Consider the following 20,476-nt stretch of genomic DNA (forward strand, 5'->3'; position numbering starts at 1 on the left):
AGTAAGACCAGTTAGAAAGGAGAGTTTATTCATCTAAAAAGAAAGTTTTGTTTTCTGCAAGGCTAGAAATTGTGATAGGCTAAGAAGTATTTCAAACTCTTAAGCAGGAGGCAAACTCGTACAGAAATAATTACAATGTAGGGAGATGAGAGGTTCAGTTAGCATTATGAACAAGCTAGGATGGGAAAACAGAAGACATTTTGAGAAAGTATGCCTAGGAGAGGAAAGGGATCTTTCACAATGGAGAGTGCATTTGAACTGAATCATGGAAGAAAACTACAATCTGGACACCTGGGTGGCTCAGTGATTAAGTGTCTGCTTTTGGCTTAGGGCATGATCTTGGAGTCCTAGGATTGAGTTCCACATCAGGCTTCCTACAGGGAGCCTGCTTCTTCCTCTGTTTGTGTCTCTCCCTCTCTCTGTGTGTCTCTCATGAATAAATAAAAAAAAATCTTTAAAAAAAGAACAACTAGAGTCTAATTATTTTTTTTTTAAAAAAGAAGGAGGTGGTGAGAAGTAACATTAGCAAGATGGTCGAACAGGAAGTCCCACTTATCATTACCCTCACAGAAATACCAATCTAATAACCATAAACAAATCAAAACACCTTTATGAGAAGCCCATAATCAAGTTAAGAAGATGCAGTAACAGGCAAGCACAAAACTGAGAAAATGAATAGGAAGAGCAGTTTTACTTTATCTGTCACTCCAAACTGACTGAATCAGTCCTCTAATTAGGAATGTATTTCTAAAAGTTTAAAAAAGACAAGTTCATTAGGAAATGTTTTAAAGTTTCTCAGCATCTCCAGCTAGGCTAACTCGGGAAGACATATACCTACCAAAGCCAATCCTTAAAGACTGGGATGAATGATTGTTTTTTAAATGCCTGGACACAAATGCAAAGTTTCAAGGAACATGAAGAGTAAGAAGAAGATGACATGATCAAAGAAACAAAATAAATCTCCAAGAACTGACCCTAAAGAAATGGAGATATATGAATTTCCTGACAAAGAATTCAAAATAATAGTCTCAGAGAAACTCAGTGAACTAGAATACAGGTAAATGACTAAACAAAATCCAGAAAATGATATACAGGCAAAATGAGAATACCAACAAAGAAATAGAAACTATAATGAGCAAACAAATAAGAACAAATTTTAGACCTGAATAATATAACTGAAAAATTCTTTAGAGGGATTTAACAGCATACTTGATCAAGCAGAAGGTAGAATCAGCCAACACAAAGACAAGTTGTTTGAAATTATCCAGTTAGAGAAGCAAAAATAAATAAAAGAATGTGAAGAAAGTTGAAGAGAAATATAGGACACCGTCAAGCAGACTAATATGTGCATTTATGAGTCCCAGAAAGATGAAAGAGAGCAGGTCAGAAACCTTAATTGAAGAAATAATGGCCTCAAATTTCCTAAGTCTGGGGAGGGAAAAGAATTTCCAAATTCATGAATTCCAGAGAATCCCTCAAAAAGATGGACAAAAGGAACTCACATTGAGCTATATTATAATGAAATGTCAAAAGTTAAAGACAAAGAGAGTAGTTTGAAACCAGCAAGAGAAAAGCAATCATCATGTACAAGGGAGCTATCATAAGACCATCAGCCAATTTCTCAGTAGAAACCTTGCAGGTATGAGATAATACATTCAAAACAGTGTTCTTCAAGTTGAAATTAAAAGATCCTAAATGGTATAAACTTACTAGTAAGAATAAATAATAGACAAACACAGAATACTCTAATATTGTATTGGTAGTAGGTAAGTCACCTTTAATTTTAGAATAAAAGTGGAAGACAAAAAAGTAAAGAATAACTATAATTATAAATGCATTTAAATGAATGTGCAATGTAAAAATTATAAATTTTACCATATGTTGTGTATTGTACCATATATTTCGATGCATTATAATCATAATGAATACAAAAAGACATAATCAGTGTGAAGTGTGGTGGGAGAGAAGTAAATGTGTAAAAGTTTTTATGCAGTTGAATTTGAGTTGTTATCAAGAAAGAGACTGTTAAGATTATAACATGTTTTATGTGTGCCTTATTGTAACCATAAAAAAAGAAAAATTCCCATGGGCAATAGTCAAAAAAAGAGAAAATATATCAAAATATATCACTAAAAAAAAATCAACAAATCAGAAGAGAAAACAGCAAGATAGGGAAAGAGGGACAAAAGAACTACAAGATAGAAAACAATTAACAAAATGGCAATAATAGATGCTTACCTATCAATAATAACTTTAGATATAGCTGGATTAAGCTCTCTAATTAAAGTGGCTGAAGGAAAAAATGAAAAGATCCAACTGTATGCTATTTATAAGAAACTTACTTTAGATTTAATGGCACACACAGGCTGAAAATGAAGGGATAGAAAAAGATATGCCATGCAAATGGCAGCCAAAGGAGAACAAGGGCAGCTATAATTCTATCATATAAAATAGATATTAAGTCACAAACTGTCTCAAGACACACAAAAAAATGATGTTATAGAGTTATAAAAGAGTCACTTTACCAAAGAGATATAAAAATTATAAATACATATACACTCAACATCAGAGGATTTAATTATAGATAACAGACATTGACAGATCTGAAGAAAGAAATAGACCGCCATATAATAACAGCAATGTCCACTTTCAATAATGGATTGATTATCTAGACAGGAAATCAATAAGGAAACAGAACTATTGACAAATGGCTCTAACAGATTATAGAGATTATTCTACCCAAAAGACTCATCTCAAGTGCCATGGAATAATATCCAGGAGAGATCACATATTAGGCTTTAAAATCAATCTTAACAGACTTAAGAAGGTTGAAACTTAATCAAAAATCTTTTCAGATCACAGTGGAATAAAACTGCAAAATAGTGAAAATAGAAAACTGAAAAATTCACAAATATGTAGAAATTAAACAACACATTCTTGAACCAATGCCAGATCAATGAGGAAACCAAAAAGGAATTTTGTCTTATTTTATTTTTTTAAAGTTTTTACTTATTTATTTGAGAGGCTGAGAGAGAGAGAGAGCGCACAAGCAGGAGCAGAGGGAGAAGCAGACTCTCCCACTAAGCAGGGAGCCCAACCCAGGGCCTTGGTCCCAGGACTCTGGGATCATGACCTAAACCGAAGGCAGATGTTTAACTGACTGAGCCACCCAAGCGCTCCCCCAAAAGGAATTTTGTAATATATTGAAACAACTGGAAATGAAAATGCAATTTACCAAAACTACTGGCAAACATCAAAAGAAGGCAGAGTACAGCTATACATGCTTACCTTAAAAAAGAAGAGCTCAAACAACCTAATTTTGCACATCTAGGAACTACAGAAAGGAGTGCCAACTAAGTTCGTTTTTAGCAGAAGGAGGGAAATAATAAAGATTAAAGGAGAAATACTTGAATAGAAAATAGTGAAACAAAAATAGTGAGAAAATCGAAGAATACAAGTTTCTGAAAAGATAGATCATACTGACAAAACCTTCACTAGATGAAGATAAAGAGAGAGCAGACTAAAATAAATAAAATCAGAAGTGAAAGAAGAGGCATCACAACTGACACTACTGAAATAAAAAGGACCACATCATGAATAATGATCCCAAAAAACTAGAAAACCTACAGGAAATGAATAAATTCTAGAAAGATACAATCTGCAAAGACTGAATTATAAAGAAACAGAAAATTTGGACAAATCTATAAATAATAAAGAGATTGAAGCTCTAATCAGAAATCTACTAATACAGAAAAAAAAAAGCCCAGGACCAGATGGTTTCACTGGTAAAATCTGCCAAGCATTAAAAAATGAACGCCAATCCTTTTCAAATTCTTCTACAGCTAAAGAGGGAGGAACACTTTTCCAAACTCATTATATGAGCCCAGCATTACTCTGATACCAAAGCCAGGTGAAACCACAAGAAAAGACAACTACAGCCCATTATTCCTGAAGAACACAGTTGCAAAAATTCTCAATAAAATACTAGCAGGACAAATTCAACACCAGAGTAAGAGGATCATATACCATGACCAAGGGGCATTCATCCTTTGGATGAAAAGACAGTATCACACAAAAATCAATTAATATAAAAAAAAAAAGAAAATCAATTAATATGATACAATATATTAGCAAAATAAATGACAAAAATCACACGATCATCTCAATAGGTTAAAAAAAAGTGACAAATTTCAACATCCTTTCATGATTAAAAATTCTCAACAGGGAAAGAAGGAAATTACTTCAATATGATAAGAACTATGTATGGCAAGCCCATAGTTAACATCGTACTCAAGAGTAAAAAGCTGAAAGCTTCTCCTTTAAGGTCAGAAATAAGACAAGGATACCCACTGTTGCCACTTCTAATCAACATAGTACTGAAGTCCGAGCCAGAGCAATTAGGCAAGAAAATAAATAAAATACATTTATATCAAGAAGGAAGGAATAAAATCATGTCAGTTTAGAGATGACATAATTTTATGTGTAGAAAACTCTCAACTACACACACACACACACACACACACACACACACACACACACATAATGTCGGAACCAATAAACTCAGTAAAGTTGCAGGATACAAAATAAGCACAAAAAAATCAGTTGTTGCCTATATGCTAACAAAATCTACCTAAAAGGGGAAATTAAGAAAGTAATCCCATTTAATATGGCATCAAAAAGAATAAAATATTTAGATACATACTTAACTAGGGAGGGAAGAAAGACGAAAACATTGAAGATCAAAACTAAAACATTGAAGAAAGAAATTTAAGTCATCAATAACTGACTGTATTCATGCATTGGTAGACTTAGTATTGTTAAAATGTCCATGGTACCCAAAGCAATATAGATTCAGTGCAATTTATTTCAACATCATTCTTATCAAAATCCTAATGGCATGCCCAATAGAAATAGAAAATTCAATCCTAAAATTCACAGAGAAGCTCAAGTATCCAAAACAACCTTGAGAAGGAAGAACAGAGCTGGAGGTACCTCACTTCCTGATCTCAAAATATATTATAAAACTACAGTATTAAAACAGTATGATGCTGACATAAAGACAGATGTGCATACCAATGGAACAAAATAAGGGAGCCCAGAAATAAATCCACACACCTACACTAGACTGATCTTCAAAAGGATGGTAAGACTATACACCATGGAGAACGGTTAGTTTCTTCAGCAGATGGTGCTGGGAAAACTGGATATCCACATGCAAAAGAATGAAATAGGATCTTGATTTTATACAACACAGAAGAAGCAACTCAAAATGAATTAAATGTATTTTTTTAAACAAACACATTTTCTTTTCTTTTCTTTTTTAATTTTTATTTATTTATGATAGTCACACAGGGAGAGAGAGAGAGAGAGAGAGAGAGAGAGAGAGAGAGAGAGAGGCAGAGACATAGGCAGAGGGAGAAGCAGGCTCCATGCACCGGGAGCCTGACGTGGGATTCGATCCCGGGACTCCAGTATCGCGACCTGGGCCAAAGGCAGGCGCTAAACCACTGCGCCACCCAGGGATCCCCAAATTAAATATTTTTTTAAAAACCTGAAACTGTACAAATCCCAGAAGAAAATATTGGTCTTAGCAATGATTCCTTTGGTATGACACCAAAATTACAAACAATAAAAACAAAAATAAAAATAAATAAATAAATAAATAAATAATAAAAACAAAAATCAACAAGTAGGACTATTTCAAACTAAAAAGCTTCTGCACACAGAAAAAAAAAATCACCAAATGAAAAGAAAACCTACAGAATGGGGGGGAAATATCTGCAAATCATCTATCTGAGAGTTTCCAGAATATATATGAAACCTCACACAACTCAATAGCAAATATATAGGATTAACATATAATCCAGCAATCTTAATTCTAGATATTTTTCCAGAAGAATTGAAATTAGGATCTTTATGAGATATTAGCACTCTCATGTTCATTATAGCACTACTTGCTGCAGCCTAGATATGGAAACAGCCTTAATGTCCATCAACAGATAAATGGATAAAAATGTAGCAAATGCATACAATGGAGTATTATTCAGCCTTTCAAAAGGACTCCAGGGGTGTGGGGATGGATCAAATAAGTGAAGGGGATTAAGGAATGTATGTGTCAGGAAGAGCACCAGGTGATGTATGGAAATCTTGAATCACTATATGGTACACCTGAAATGAATATAACACTGTATGCTAACTGACAAATTAAAATAAAAACTTATGGGGCACCTGGGTGGCTCAATTGGTTAAGCATCTGACTCTTGATTGTAGCTCAGGTCCTGATTTCAGGATTGTGAAAGAGAGCCCCCAGTCGGGGTCCACGTGGAGCTCAGCATAAAGTCTGCTTGACATTCATTCCTTCTGCCTTCCCCCACCAGATAGATGGATGGATGGATGGATAGATAGATGATAGATGATAGATGATAGATAGATGATAGATAGATAGATAGATAGATAGATAGATAGATAGATAGATGATAGATAGAATCTTTAAAATAAAAACTCTAGGGACATCTGGGTGGCTCAGTGGTTGAGCATCTGCCTTTGGCCCAGGGTGTGATCCTGGAGTCCCGGGATCAAGTCCTACCTTGGGCTCCCTGCATGGAGCCTGCTTCTCCCTCTGCCTGTGTCTCTGCCTCTCTATGTATGTATGTGTGTATCTCTCATGAATAAATGTATGTATGTGTATCTATGTATGTGTGTATCTCTCATGAATAAATAAATTAAACCTTTAAAAAAATAAAATAAAAACTTTAAAAAAGAAGGAAACTATACATATGCAACAACAAAGATGAACTTGGAGGACATTATTCTAAGTGAAATAAGCCAATCACAGAAGGACAATTTTCTGCATGATTCCACTTATCTGAGATATCTAAAATAGTTAAATTTAAAGAAGCAGAGATCATAATAGTTTCCACTTGGGGCTGGGGGAAGGAGAAAAGGGGAATTGCTGTTAAAGTTTCATTTGTGCACAATGAATATTTCTAAAGATTCTCGGTAGAACCGTGTGCCCAGAGCCAGTGATACCATATTTGCACATTTTTAAACATGTATGGGAGTTCATAATAAGTACTTTTATCATAGTAAAGTTCTAAAAAATATTAATAAGGTAGATTTCATTTTAAGTGTCTCACCACACACACACACAAGAAGGTGTAAGGATATTCTGAACTAAAGGCACTTCGGATAAGGAGATGGAGGTTTAGATAAGGATAAAACTCTGTGTGACTGGATCACAAAGTTCTAGGAAACTAACCAGGAGGGGTTAGGATGGAAAATTTGAAGGATGTTAAGAAAAGTCAAGATGGGGAGGTAAGAGTCAGGTAGTCATGCAATTTCATGCCATCCTAATGCGTTTTATCACCACACTCTTCTCTCACAGAAGTGGAAAATTTTGTGTGCTTTCATCATTTATGAAATTGGGTTAGATACATAACACAGAATTGTCAGATATCTAACACACACATGCAAATATATGTATATATATTATGTGTGTAATAGGAAAATTTTTAAAATATGGCTATGGCTCAGTCCAATGGAGATAAGAAGATTGAGTTTATTTTTCCTAAAGAAAAAAAATATATAACAGCAACAACAACAAATATGATAGAAAATACTGGGAATGAATACTGAAGGCAATGGGAAAATATTTTGAAGTTTTTAAAAATTATTTTCTTGTTGGTCATAGTGAAAAAGCATCTGCATTCACAAGATTTCAAATTTGGGAGATAATATAATCCAATATGCATTTTTGAATCCCATCTTCCAAAGCAATGTGGAGGATGGTTTAGAAGGTCTCTGGCGTCTGAAGTTTGGAATACCTGTTAGGTGATTTTTCACAATTAATCTTTTTTTTTAAAGATTCATTGTTTTAGAAAGGAAACATTTAAAACAAGGGGTATAAAACTTTCATCTTCATGCCATTTTAATGAAGTCCCATGTAGCTAAGAAGCCTGTAGTGTTTATTATAAGGGATTTTCAAAGCTTGTAACCCACTGTATCCAACATCTGTACACTAAAAAAGGATGAAACTGGATATTACATTACTATCTCTTCCTATATTCAGTGTGTAATTATTTAATCAATATTCTTTTGCCAAATAAGGTAGATATCCTTACAGTGTACAAATGTTATTGTAGGTACATATTGTTTTTTTCTGGTAAATTAAAATCCCTTTTAGTTTTGGTCTCCATATTCCTTTGGGACCAAATCATGAGGATTCAAAAGGAACACGTGAAGCTGTCCTCAAGAGGAAAAGGATTCCAAGTGAATCCACTTTGTTCATAAATGTAGGGGAAATAATGTTATATCATAAACTAAATATATATATATATAAGTAATTAGGGGAGTAATTAGTCCTTCCATAAAAGGACTGTTCCTAACTGGCTGTGAGACCTTGGAAAACTCATTTAACCCCAAAGGATCTCCGTTTCTTCACTTATAAAATGAGAGTTTGGAATTTCAAAGCAAAAGTAGCAGTTCAGCCAAACTTCTAAAGGTTTTCTCTCTGATGCTGGAGATAGTCTTTTTTTTTTTTTTTCTGGAGATAACCTTATGGAGTTTCCAAATATTCTGCACCAAGTATTTTACAAATCAATTAAAATAGGCAATATAAACAAAACTCACTTTCGTTCCTAGCTGGGGTAGGATCTAAGGAAACTTCTAATTTAAAATATATATCTAATTCTAGGAAACTTGCTTCAATTCTAGTAAACCTTGTTCATTTAGTCAGCAAACATTTACTTAAAACCAATCTTGATGCAAAATGTGCAGGGTATTGGGATGAGAAGGAGGAGCAGAGGGGGAGAAGGAGGAGAAAAGTTGGTCATGGCCCCATGTTTCAAGGAACTCAGAGACTAGTGGTGGCATAAGCGGAAAGAGACACATAAAGAAAGACCACAGGGCTTCCAAAGACAGCCATATATATATTTTTTCAAATAATCATGTTTTCCCTTTCTTCAAAGATTCAACTTGTTCTGTTTTTATATCTAATCATAAAGTCATGTGCACCAATCTGTTATACTGCAAGCATTTTTCTTCCAATATATAATACAGCATTTAACAATTACCAAAAATGTGAGGTGGAAGAATGCTTATAAGAAGATACGAGAATCTCCATCAGTGCCCATGATAGTGGGTGTCTGTGTGACTTGACTGCTATTCTGAAACCTGTCTCAAATACTGAGCCATCTATAATTTAGACAAATCATTTCTATCACGTCTATCAACACACAATATGCAGGAGTGAAAAGAAAGGGTAGAGGAGTCTGAGGATTCAGGCTTTAAAAAAATTAAGAATATAAACTAGAAGTTCTCAGTGGAGAGGTAATTTAAAAATCACCTAGGCCATATTTTTTTTAAAATTTTTTTTTATTTATTTATGATAGTCACAGAGAGAGAGAGAGAGAGGCAGAGACACAGGCAGAGGGAGAAGCAGGCCCCATGCACCAGGAGCCCGACGTGGGATTCGATCCCGGGTCTCCAGGATCGCGCCCTGGGCCAAAGGCAGGCGCCAAACCGCTGCGCCACCCAGGGATCCCTAGGCCATATTTTAAATATGCTTTTTAAAACAGATTTGTTAATATAACTATCCTTGGAATTAACAACGATAAACTATGTTGGACTGGGCTAGGGTGAAGTTATCCATATTTTTTTTTATCTATGTCATTTTTATGTCTCTGTATCCACTTTTGCCCACTGAATTGACAAAGCCAAAAGATTAAAGTCTTAATAATTATTATGTTCTGCTTAAAGCATAATGTATTGGATTTTGTTGTTGTTTTTGTTCAGGGCAATTGAACTTTCTATTTTATAATCACCTGGACTTCTGATGCCTTGCCTTTGAAAGTATGATACATTTTTCTTAGTGGAATGTTAAAAATAAATCACATTGAATACGCTATCAGGATCTACTGAGTAGTGACTATCTTAATACAATTGCAAAAAGAAGAAAAAAGAAAAGGAATGGTCAATGAGATGCATGACAGCAAGATATAGCAATTAGTTCAAGTTTTGAAGTCAGATATGTGCAGGTTCTAACTTCTATTCTATTACTCATTGATAGTGTGATTGAACTAGTTACTCAAAGATTCCGAATATTAGTTTTCCCATCTGTACATGAAGATAATTATATCAGCTCCATAAAATGTTTTGTGAGGTCTACATGGTAAACTAGGCACACGATATTAATGCAGTACACATCCTCAAGAGAGGTTATTGTGATCTGCCCTCCAATAATGCACCCCTCAATAATGGAAACCTGGGCATAACACAAATAGCACTTGGCTGTAATCCTCTATGGTTACTCAAGGTGATCATTTCATCAACCCTGACAAAGCACGGCAAGTTATTGAATGTTTGCACATGAATCATAGCCCATTGGCAGGATTTCATTCCATGCTCGATCCACTGAGCTTTTGAAAAGAGCCTGCACTGCTGTAGTCAGGACACTAAATTCACCTAGATCTGCCATGAGCAATGTATTTTTGGACAAAATTTCTAGTAATTCTGATACTGTTTCTTAGTCTGCAAAATGAGAATGATCACGCTTACCAAACTGAAACGGGCCGGACGACAACTGATACAATGGTTTTCCACCAACAACTCCACTTTACAGCAAATGGACTCTAACTTTCCAATATCATTTTTTTAGACTTTCTGTGGATTCTTAGATTTACAACATAACTAGTTAGTCATTTAGCACCTAGGAAGTGTTAACAAGTTAAAAGGATGGTTTCAGCACCGTACATCATTTAGCAGTTACCATCTTGTTGCTCTAATAAATAGATAGATGATATAGATAGATGATAGATAGGTAGGTAGGTAGATAGATGATAGATAGATAGATGATAGATAGATAGATGATAGATGATAGATAGATAGATGATAGATGATAGATAGATAGAAAGATAGATGATAGATAGATAGATGATAGATAGATAGATAGATAGATAGATAGATAGATAGATAGATGATAGATAGATAGATGATAGATAGATAGATAGATTTTAACTTTGATAGATTCTCCAGAGAATTTTGTAGATTAAGTCTGATTTAACTTTTCTTGCAGTTTCTCCTCCAGTTGAATGAAGGCTGACTTATTCAAAATATCTGTTGAGTAAAGCACCATGATTTCTGAAGCCTTCAGATTAAAAATAACAGGTAACGTAAGGCTGAATCAACCAACATGACAAAAAACCCAACTGGTCAGGAAATTATTCAATCTTTTAACGATATTTTTTTTTTCTGTAACTTCAGGCCAGTCTTATGTTTTAACAGATTTTTTTTAGTGTGTCTCTACATTTTTTTTAATGTATTCATTAAGCAATCACTATTCCCCCCATTCTTGTTTCTTCTTGATGTAGCCCACCGATATCATACCCACAGTGGATATATCACGGGGATGAGAGCAGCTGTGGCAAAGCACTATCTATTTCTTTCTCATTTTAAATTTACTGATTCAGCCAACTGCACTGTATGATTTAGAACAGAAAAATACCCTACGATGAGTCTAAGAGTGCTTAACAAACAGCACTGCAATTCTGAAAATGCTTTTACTGTCTGTTTTACATCAGCCTCTGCCAGAATACCTATAGACCAGGTTTAATACATGATGGCATTATCTTAAACCTCGACACAATGGGGAAACACTGCAGCTTATTATTGAAAGAGGCAATATTGAATTCTTTGTGTCTGTTATGATTCACTTTTTCTACCGATGCATGCCTCATAAGTTCTATTTCATTTTTTGGCCTTTAACAAAAAGGGATTTTGATGGTTTCCCCTTACAGATGTAGCTGCATTTTTACCTCTACTCTACTGACAAGTGATTCAAAATATTCCTCAAAAGAGCTGCAACTTTCAGAGGAAGAAGTGGGAAATTCAAGGAAAGGGTAATGGTAACTAAAGTTAGGCACAGCCCCATGCACACACGCATACAACATATCATTTTTTGCTTTATTAATGTTCTGCACAAAAGACTCAGGATAGCCGTGTTTTAGTTTTGAAAAGGAAAGAAAATTTATTATTTTCATTATTATTAAAATTTAAAATGTATTATATTTCTATAATTTATTATTATTATTATTATAGAAACCTAACAGAAACATAAGAGAAAAGGAATCTACACATAGATGAAGGTAAAAGTAAGCAATAAATAAGAATATGGCAAAGTTACATCAAACTGGGTACTTACAACATGCAACCTTATCAGCTGGGAAAGCCCCGAGGGAATCGCCAGGTCTGGAGTCCCAATCGACAGGCCTGCGGCAGAGCATTCTCCCCTCAGGTGAGACTTCCAACTGACCATCGCCATAAGGGCCATATTTATAGGGCAAATAATAGAGTTTTGAAATTGAACATCTGTTCACCTATATGAGGTTTGGAGTGAGCTGCATTTCCATGTCATCGTTTCTATGTGCTCAAGGAGCCTGGGCTTTGTGTGTCTGCCTCCCCTCCTGGATTCTACTCCTGTGGGGGTCAGCCCAGAGTGGAGCAGGAAGGGGCATGAGATAAAATTTGTAGCTCTTGATGTCCAGAGCAGAAGGCCCAGGTCTGAGCTGGAAGCCAGATAATATACTTCAAACAATTAGGCTCCAAAGGTTATTCACACAGTTTGAGTCTCACAAACAACATTCATTAGCCTGCCTGTGTGCACATAGGCCCAGGTGGTCAGTTATGTGGGACAAATCACAAAAACGTCTATCCATACAGAACAATTAATGAGCCTCATTCTTCAAAATCAACGGGTGTCCAATTTTCTATGGATATATTTGTGGATTCAGAAGCTTCACTCTTTATGCAAATTATGATATTAAGAAGGCAATATTACTATGTTACAAATATGGAAGCTACTTCTGATTAATATTATCATGGTCTCTCCCTAAATTTCCCCTTGAAATGTCTACTCATTTTTTTTCACCCATTTCTTCATTTAACACTTAGTTGATCAATGCCTAATCTGTGCTAGGTGCCACACAAGAGCTGAGCATAGCTAAGAAGCAATAGGGGAGATATTCTTCATAATCTCCTGAGGTCTTATTCTTTGGGAGAGAATGCAAATATCGATCTGATAATGATAGATATATATAAGGACAGATGGTAGACAGTGCAGTGAAGGAAAGGCAGCCCACTGAATGGGAGGATTTAAGAAAGGAGCCTGACTCAGGCATGAGAAAAGTTACTGAAGGAAAACAAAGAATATCGAAGTATAGAAGTAGATGCTGGTCATAATAGGAAGACTACACTCCATGTGCAGAACTCCTATGGACTTATATTTTTAAATGTCCTATAGAAGAGTATTGATAGGCTTGAGAGGATGAAAGAGGGCTAGCGTGGGGCTTAAGAGGCAGGAAGACTAGCCATAATGGATTTGGCAAGGTGACAGAAAGTCAATGACACATATAGACCATGGCAAGGATCCTGTGTTTATCCTATAAATAACGAGGAGGTATTGAGAGGTTTGAATCAGAAGTGATTCAATGATTTATATGTGCATATGTGTTTGAATGTGTCCATAATATTTGTTTTAAGCAAAAGATATTTCTGTTTGGGGGTGGAGGGTATTTTTCCTCCTAATACATTCAAGAATAATGATATTTTTTTTGTTTCTGTTCACATTTTAAAACTCCATTATAATGGCTATTAGAAAAGGGGTTTGAAAGTGTGATACAGTTCAACAATATAAATTTGTAACAATATGAATCAATACGTAACAACCTGCCAAACACAAGGCACCAGTCCCATATGGCCTCGAAGGTGAATTTTATCATTTATGGAAGGCAACATCAATTTTTTACAGAAAACGGAAACAGAGGGAACACTTTGAACTCATTCTATAAAGTCAGCATTACCCTAATACCCAAACAAGGCAAAATGTTACAAGAAAGGAAAACTACAGACCAATATCATGGATATAGATGAAAAATCCTCAAATAATATTAGCATAATTGAATCCCACAACGGACAAAAATAATTATGCTCGGTGACCAAGTGGGATTTATTCCAGGCATGCAAAACTGGTTCAACATTTGAAAATCAATTAATGTAATCCATCACATCAACAGGCTCTAGAAGAAAAATCTTACAATATTAACAGATGTTTTTGTCATGAATGGGTATTGGATTTTATCAAAAACTCTCAACAAACTAGCAACAGAGACAAATTTCTATAACCACCTGTAGAATACCTATAAAAACAAAAACTAAAATGATGTTAACGGGATCCCTGGGTGGCGCAGTGGTTTGGCGCTTGCCTTTGGCCCGGGGCGCGATCCCGGAGACCCGGGATCGAATCCCACATCAGGCTCCCAGTGCATGGAGCCTGCTTCTCCCTCTGCCTGTGTCTCTGCCTCTCTCTCTCTCTCTCTCTCTCTCTGTGTGTGACTATCATAAATAAATAAAAATTAAAAAAAAATAAAATGATGTTAACATAATATTTATACTTCTATAACTTATACATATACAAGTTACACTGACTGGAAGGAAAGAAATATCATGTCTTATTTGCAGATGACATAATTGCCTAGATAGACAAAAACTCAAAGAATCAAAATTAAAATAAAACAAAACTAAACTAAAAACCAAAACACTCTTTTGGAACTAATATGTAATAAGAACAAGGTTATAGGATATAAGGCTAATATACAAAAAAAAATGCTTTTTTGCATACAGTCAATGAAAAGTTGGGATTTGAAATAAAAAAAACACAATACCACCTATGTTAGTACAAAAAAAAATATGTACAAGGTCTATACGAGGAAAAATACAGAACTTTGATGAACGAATCAAAGAACTAAGTAGATAAGGAGGTATTCCATGTTTATGGATAGGAAATAACAATATTGTAAACATGTCAGTTTTTATCACCTTGATTTACAGATTCAATGCATTCCTAATAGAAAAACACAGTAAGTTACTAAATGGATTATAAAATGTATATGGAAAAGTGAAAGGCCCTGGATAGTCAACATGAAGTTAATAGGGAACAGAGGACTGACATTACCCAAATTTAAGACTTAACTATAAATCTACAGTAATCAAAACAATGTGGTATTGTTGGAAAAACAGACAAGTCACAGGGACAGAATAGGAAACCTGGAAGTAGGCGCATGCAAATAGTCAACTGATCTGTGATGAAGGAGCAAAAGCAATCCAACACGGGAAGAATAGTTTTCCCAATAAATGCCACCCAAACAAATGGACAGTCACATGTAAAAATAAAATGAATCTAGACATTGAATTCATACTCTTCACAAAATTAACTCTGGATGCAAAACTTTAAAATTCCAGAATATAGCATTAAAAGAAATTTAGGTGACCTTGGGTTTGGTAATTAACTTTTAGATACAATACCAAAGGCATGACCCATGAAAGAAAAAAAAAAAAGATACGTTGGATTTCATTATAATTAGAAACTTCTGCTCTGTGAAAGTCACTGGTTAAAGGAGAAAAAGACAAGCTACAGACTGGGAGAAAATCTTTGCAAAACACATATGTGATGAAGGTCTGGTATTAAAAATATGCAAACTACTCTTAAAACTTAAAAATAAAAAAAAAGACCAATTAAAAATTAGGCAAAATGCCTGGACACTTCACCACTGAGGATATTAAATGGCTAATAAAGCATATAACAGGATGTTCAATACCATACATCACGAGGGAACTGCAAATACAAACAATGACATCCTATTACACACCTATTGCAATGGCTAAAAGCCAAAATTCTGGCAATACTTACCCAATGACTAGAGGAAATGTCGAATGGTATAGCCACTTGGGAAGAGAATTTGACAAGCTTACAAAACGAAACATATCCTTACCTTATGATCCAATAATCACATTCCTTGATATTTACTCAAATGGAATGTTGATAGCAAGTGTATTTGTAATTGTCAAACATTGGAAACAACCAAGGTTTCCTTCAATAACTAATTGAAAAAAATGGCATTTATTTTCTCCTTAGAATAGAAAAAAAAATTAATTAGATTTTGAAAGAGGAGCAAATATCCTAAATCCCACAACTTCAATGAAAGTACTTAATATATAAATAAACCCTATTTTATTTTATTTTATTTTATTTATTTTATATTTTATTTATTTTATTTTATTATTTTATTTTATTTTATTTTATTTTATTTTATTTTTTATTATTTTTTTAAAATAAACCTTTTTTAAAAATTGAGGGGGACAGTACCTGGATGGCGCAGTCAGTTAAGTACTGACTCTTGGTTTTGGATCTGGTGGTGATCTCAGGGTCATGAGATGGAGCCCCACATCGGGCTCTGTGCTCTGTGCAGTCTGCTTGGGATTCACTGTGCCCCTCCTGCTTGCACCTGCGCTCTCTTGCTCTCTCTCTCAAATAAATAAATCTTTTTTTTTTTTGAGTACTTAATATGCTAGTGGTTTCCTGAAACGTAAAAATTCAAAGTTGAAATTATTTTTATAGAGAATATATATAAAAATATATTTGCTTAAAAATATAAAATGTGGGGGCACCTGGGTGGCTCAGTGGTTGAGTGCCTGCCTTTGGCTCAGGTCGTGACCCCAGGGTCCTGGGATTGAGTCCCCACATTGGCCTCCCCACAGGGAGGCTGCTTCTCCCTCTGCCTGTGTCTCTGCCTCTCTCTCTGTATCTCTCATAAATAAATAAAATCTTTAAAAATATATGTATATATAAAATTCATATAACTCATCAGGTATGAGTAAAGCGCTTTTTTATTGTGTAAATATATAAACTTCAGTTTCCTAAGGAGATAAAAATCCCGACTTCTTAGAGTCACTAACAAATAAAGGAAACAATGCATCTGAAGTGTATTTGGTGAGGTGGTCAGTGTCGCTTCCTTTCCCTGTCCCTCTGTATCTCCAAACACACACAGACACGCACTTTCACACTCAAATCCAAACTTCCATTCCCTACAGTTTCAGCACCATGGTTGGGGGGCGGGGAGGACAGCAGAGCCCTGAGGTGGAGCGGGGATCAGATCAACAGGGAAGCGCTGGTAGTTGGACTCAAAGCCCTGGGTTCTTGGACCATCAGCTGTGGCAGGAGCTTGTCAACCAGATGCTCTGAAAATGCAAAGCACCTGGCAGATCCAGGAGGTGCGAAAACAGTGAAATCAGCTCCTGCCCTTCTTCTATTCGCAGAGGCTTCAGAGAAATGGAAGAAATCGAAGGGTGAGCGTTGAGGATGATTGAAGATCTAGCCGGGGGTGGTCAAACACTTTCATTTCCGGGAACAGTATAAAAAGATTTTGCAATCTAGATAAGCCTCTTTTCATAGGCCGAATCCTCTCCAAAAGGCATGTGAACTGTTGATAGCCATCGACTCCTCGAGCCAGTTTATTTTCTAAATTCCAATGCCTCGTGTGTCTGATAGCCACTTTCATCTTCCACTCTCCATGGAAATAATGTTGATATTGTTGTGCTGTCAGTAAAAATGTGTAAATGGAAACTTCCAAGGAAATTTGTTCTGACACTACAAACGGTAAATAATTTTAGTCTGTTTATACTGATGAGGAAACTGATGTGTCTTCTTTGTCATCTTCCTCTCCACTGTTATTCCTGGCATCTAATTTTGAAAGCACGGCCTGTGAAAAATGATAGCGGTTGCTGGCGTATGTTAGAGGAGAGGTCAGGTTTTCATTTATTTATTCACTGGGCATGGACACTACATTTGTAAATAGCTTGATGGTACTGCAAGGCACCGCCTAGCCCTAAGTCTTCCACAGTGTTACATAGCAGCCCTCTCCTGTGTAAATCCAATTGTCTATTTTATTTCACACCCCATCTGTATAGATCTCTTCTCTTGGGGCCCCTAGTCCCACATATTCAGATAAAGACATTATAGGAGCTTCATGTCAGGATGAATGCCCCACATTCTTTTGTGAGATCCATTAATTTTTTCAAAACTCAAAAAAAATTTTTTTAAAGATTTTATCCAATTTTAGAGAGAAAGAGAACACAGGTGAGTGAGCTGGGGAGGGAACAGTAGAGGGGGAGGGAGAAGGAGAGAGACTCGGAAACAGACTCCAAGCTCAGCACAGAGCCTGATCTCACAACCGGGAGATCATGACCTGAGCCAAAAATCAAGAGTCCTGAGCCTAACCAACTGTGCCAACCAAGCATTCTACCCCCCACCCCCAATTTTTTTTTTTTTGGCTCAACTATCAGATGTGCCAGTGTAAGTTCAGTGTAAGAGCTACAACAATGGTTAAAACGAATATGATCTAACCATGTAAAGGTTACATTTTAGGGACAGAAATAAGTGATATTCATTAATATTTCATAAATCTTACAGATAAGACAACAGAGCACTAGAGTAGACAATAATGGCTTAACTTGGGCAAGATTTGAATCATGGAGGGGCTCACTAAAAGTCTGCTTAAAGGTAACATTATTTAAGCAGATAGAGAGGAAAGAACAAAGCAGGCTAACAGGGGAGGGAGTGGGAAATCCTGCCAAGCAGATGTAGCATCAAGTAAAGCAGTGCTGAGCCAGGGAAGAGCATAGTATACTTCAAAAAGGGGTCAATAAGGCTTTAGTCCATGAGTGAGGAGGGAAATTATGCACCATTAGGTTGAAAAAATAGTGGGTCATAACACCAAAGGCCGACACCTTGAAGGCTTAGGAATAAAGTTTCATAATTATTAGACTGGTTGACAAAGGAAATATTTAAACAGGAAGTGACACTTTCATTTAGAACTTTAAAAATTCATTCTTGCTACTGCCTGGAAAGTAGATTTGGGTGAGACGTGGATAAGAGTAGTTCAAGTGTGAGAAAATGCTGGATTGCACTATGACCGATGGTGGAGGTGCAGAGAGGAAGACTCATTCAAGATCTACTTTGCAAAGTGAATTGGTAAGATTTGCTGCTGGATTGGATTGGATGCAAAAATTAAGCAAATTAAGTGATGAATACTTAAATAGATACATAAAGTGATAAAATGTGAACAAAAATCCAGAAATAGCAAAATCTAAACCACCAATTCTGGGGCCTGCCTGGCTCAACCAGATGAGCTCAGGATTTCCTGATCTTGGGGTAGTGGGTTTGAGCCCCACTCTGGGTGCAGAGATCACTAAAATAAATAGTCTTTAAAAAAAACCTAATCAATAAAGAGTAGTTAGTTAGAGTTTACTGTGCATGTAAAAACGGTTTGTAGGGATCCCTGGGTGGCGCAGCGGTTTGGCGCCTGCCTTTGGCCCAGGGCGCGATCCTGGAGACCCGGAATCGAATCCCACGTCAGGCTCCCGGTGCATGGAGCCTGCTTCTCCCTCTACCTGTGTCTCTGCCCCCCTCTCTCTCTCTCTCTGTGACTATCATAAATAAATTTAAAAAAAAATTAAAAAAAAAAAACGGTTTGTGAACTAGAACTTTAGCAATTAGAAGTGATATGAAGCTCACCGGGAAGACTTTACAGGACAGCTTATAAGGTGAAAATGAAGACGTTTAACCTTTACAGCAATTGGTTATTGCAATGGGGGGGGGGGTAACCTTCACAGTGATGGGTTACAGTTTCTGCAGATGGCAGGGTCTTGGTTCAAAGTGATTATCGTTAAATACCTTTCAGAAGATGACTTAGGTCTCTTTTGTGATTATCAGAGGGATTCATAAGAGATGACCTAAGTTAAGTTTTGACTATGTGCATGAAATAATCTAGATTTAGCTTTGCTTATATGGCTTAGATGGTTTTGTCTCCTCAGGGAGTTCTCAAGTCCAGTCTCCGTTTTGCCTTTAATTCGAACAATGTCTAGATGCCTGGCATCTGCAGGTTGGATATGGTGGCGCCATTTCCCAAGGTTGAAAGCTTAAAGCAGAGTCAGTGGGAATCAAAGTCATTTTACATTCCATTTAATTCTAAGATGACTCTGAAGCAGCAACTGGATATGCAACTGCATAGAGCTGCATATCTTTGTAACTCAGACATAAAGTTGAGTAACATTAATTAAAGAGATTATTTATTCACAAGTAGATGAGATCACTTTGAGAAGGTGCAGAAAAAAAGAAAAGCACATGAGGACACCCTGAGCAACTCAATATTAAGTGTTTGAAATAGTTTAAATTCTGTGTCTTATTGACTCATTCGGGTACACAGAACACTTTTGTGTATCTCCTCATGATACAGCACCCTTCAATTCAGCTTATGTTTGTCTTTTACTGCTGTTCAATGGCTACAAACAGATGCCATCCTGAGTTTAATCCCATATTACTTTAAGGAAAAAAAAAACCTTACATTTTATGAAATCATGGCTCTGTCCAGATTTTTCTATTCAACACTTGCATTTTCACTGAATAATTGCACAGTGTTTAGTTTCCTTTGGCTAGTGGAGGCAAAAATTGAAATTTTAAAAGCTAGGATACAGGAGAAGGAAGGTGTTCTTTCTCTAGAAAAAAAAATATGCATAAACCTAATTTTGCTTTGCAATTTCTATTTGCCTCTGCCAAAGGCACACTTCTCAGGAATAATACTGTATATAA

The sequence above is a fragment of the Vulpes lagopus genome, chromosome 11 (assembly GCF_018345385.1).
Source record: "Vulpes lagopus strain Blue_001 chromosome 11, ASM1834538v1, whole genome shotgun sequence".
Lineage (NCBI taxonomy): Eukaryota > Metazoa > Chordata > Mammalia > Carnivora > Canidae > Vulpes > Vulpes lagopus.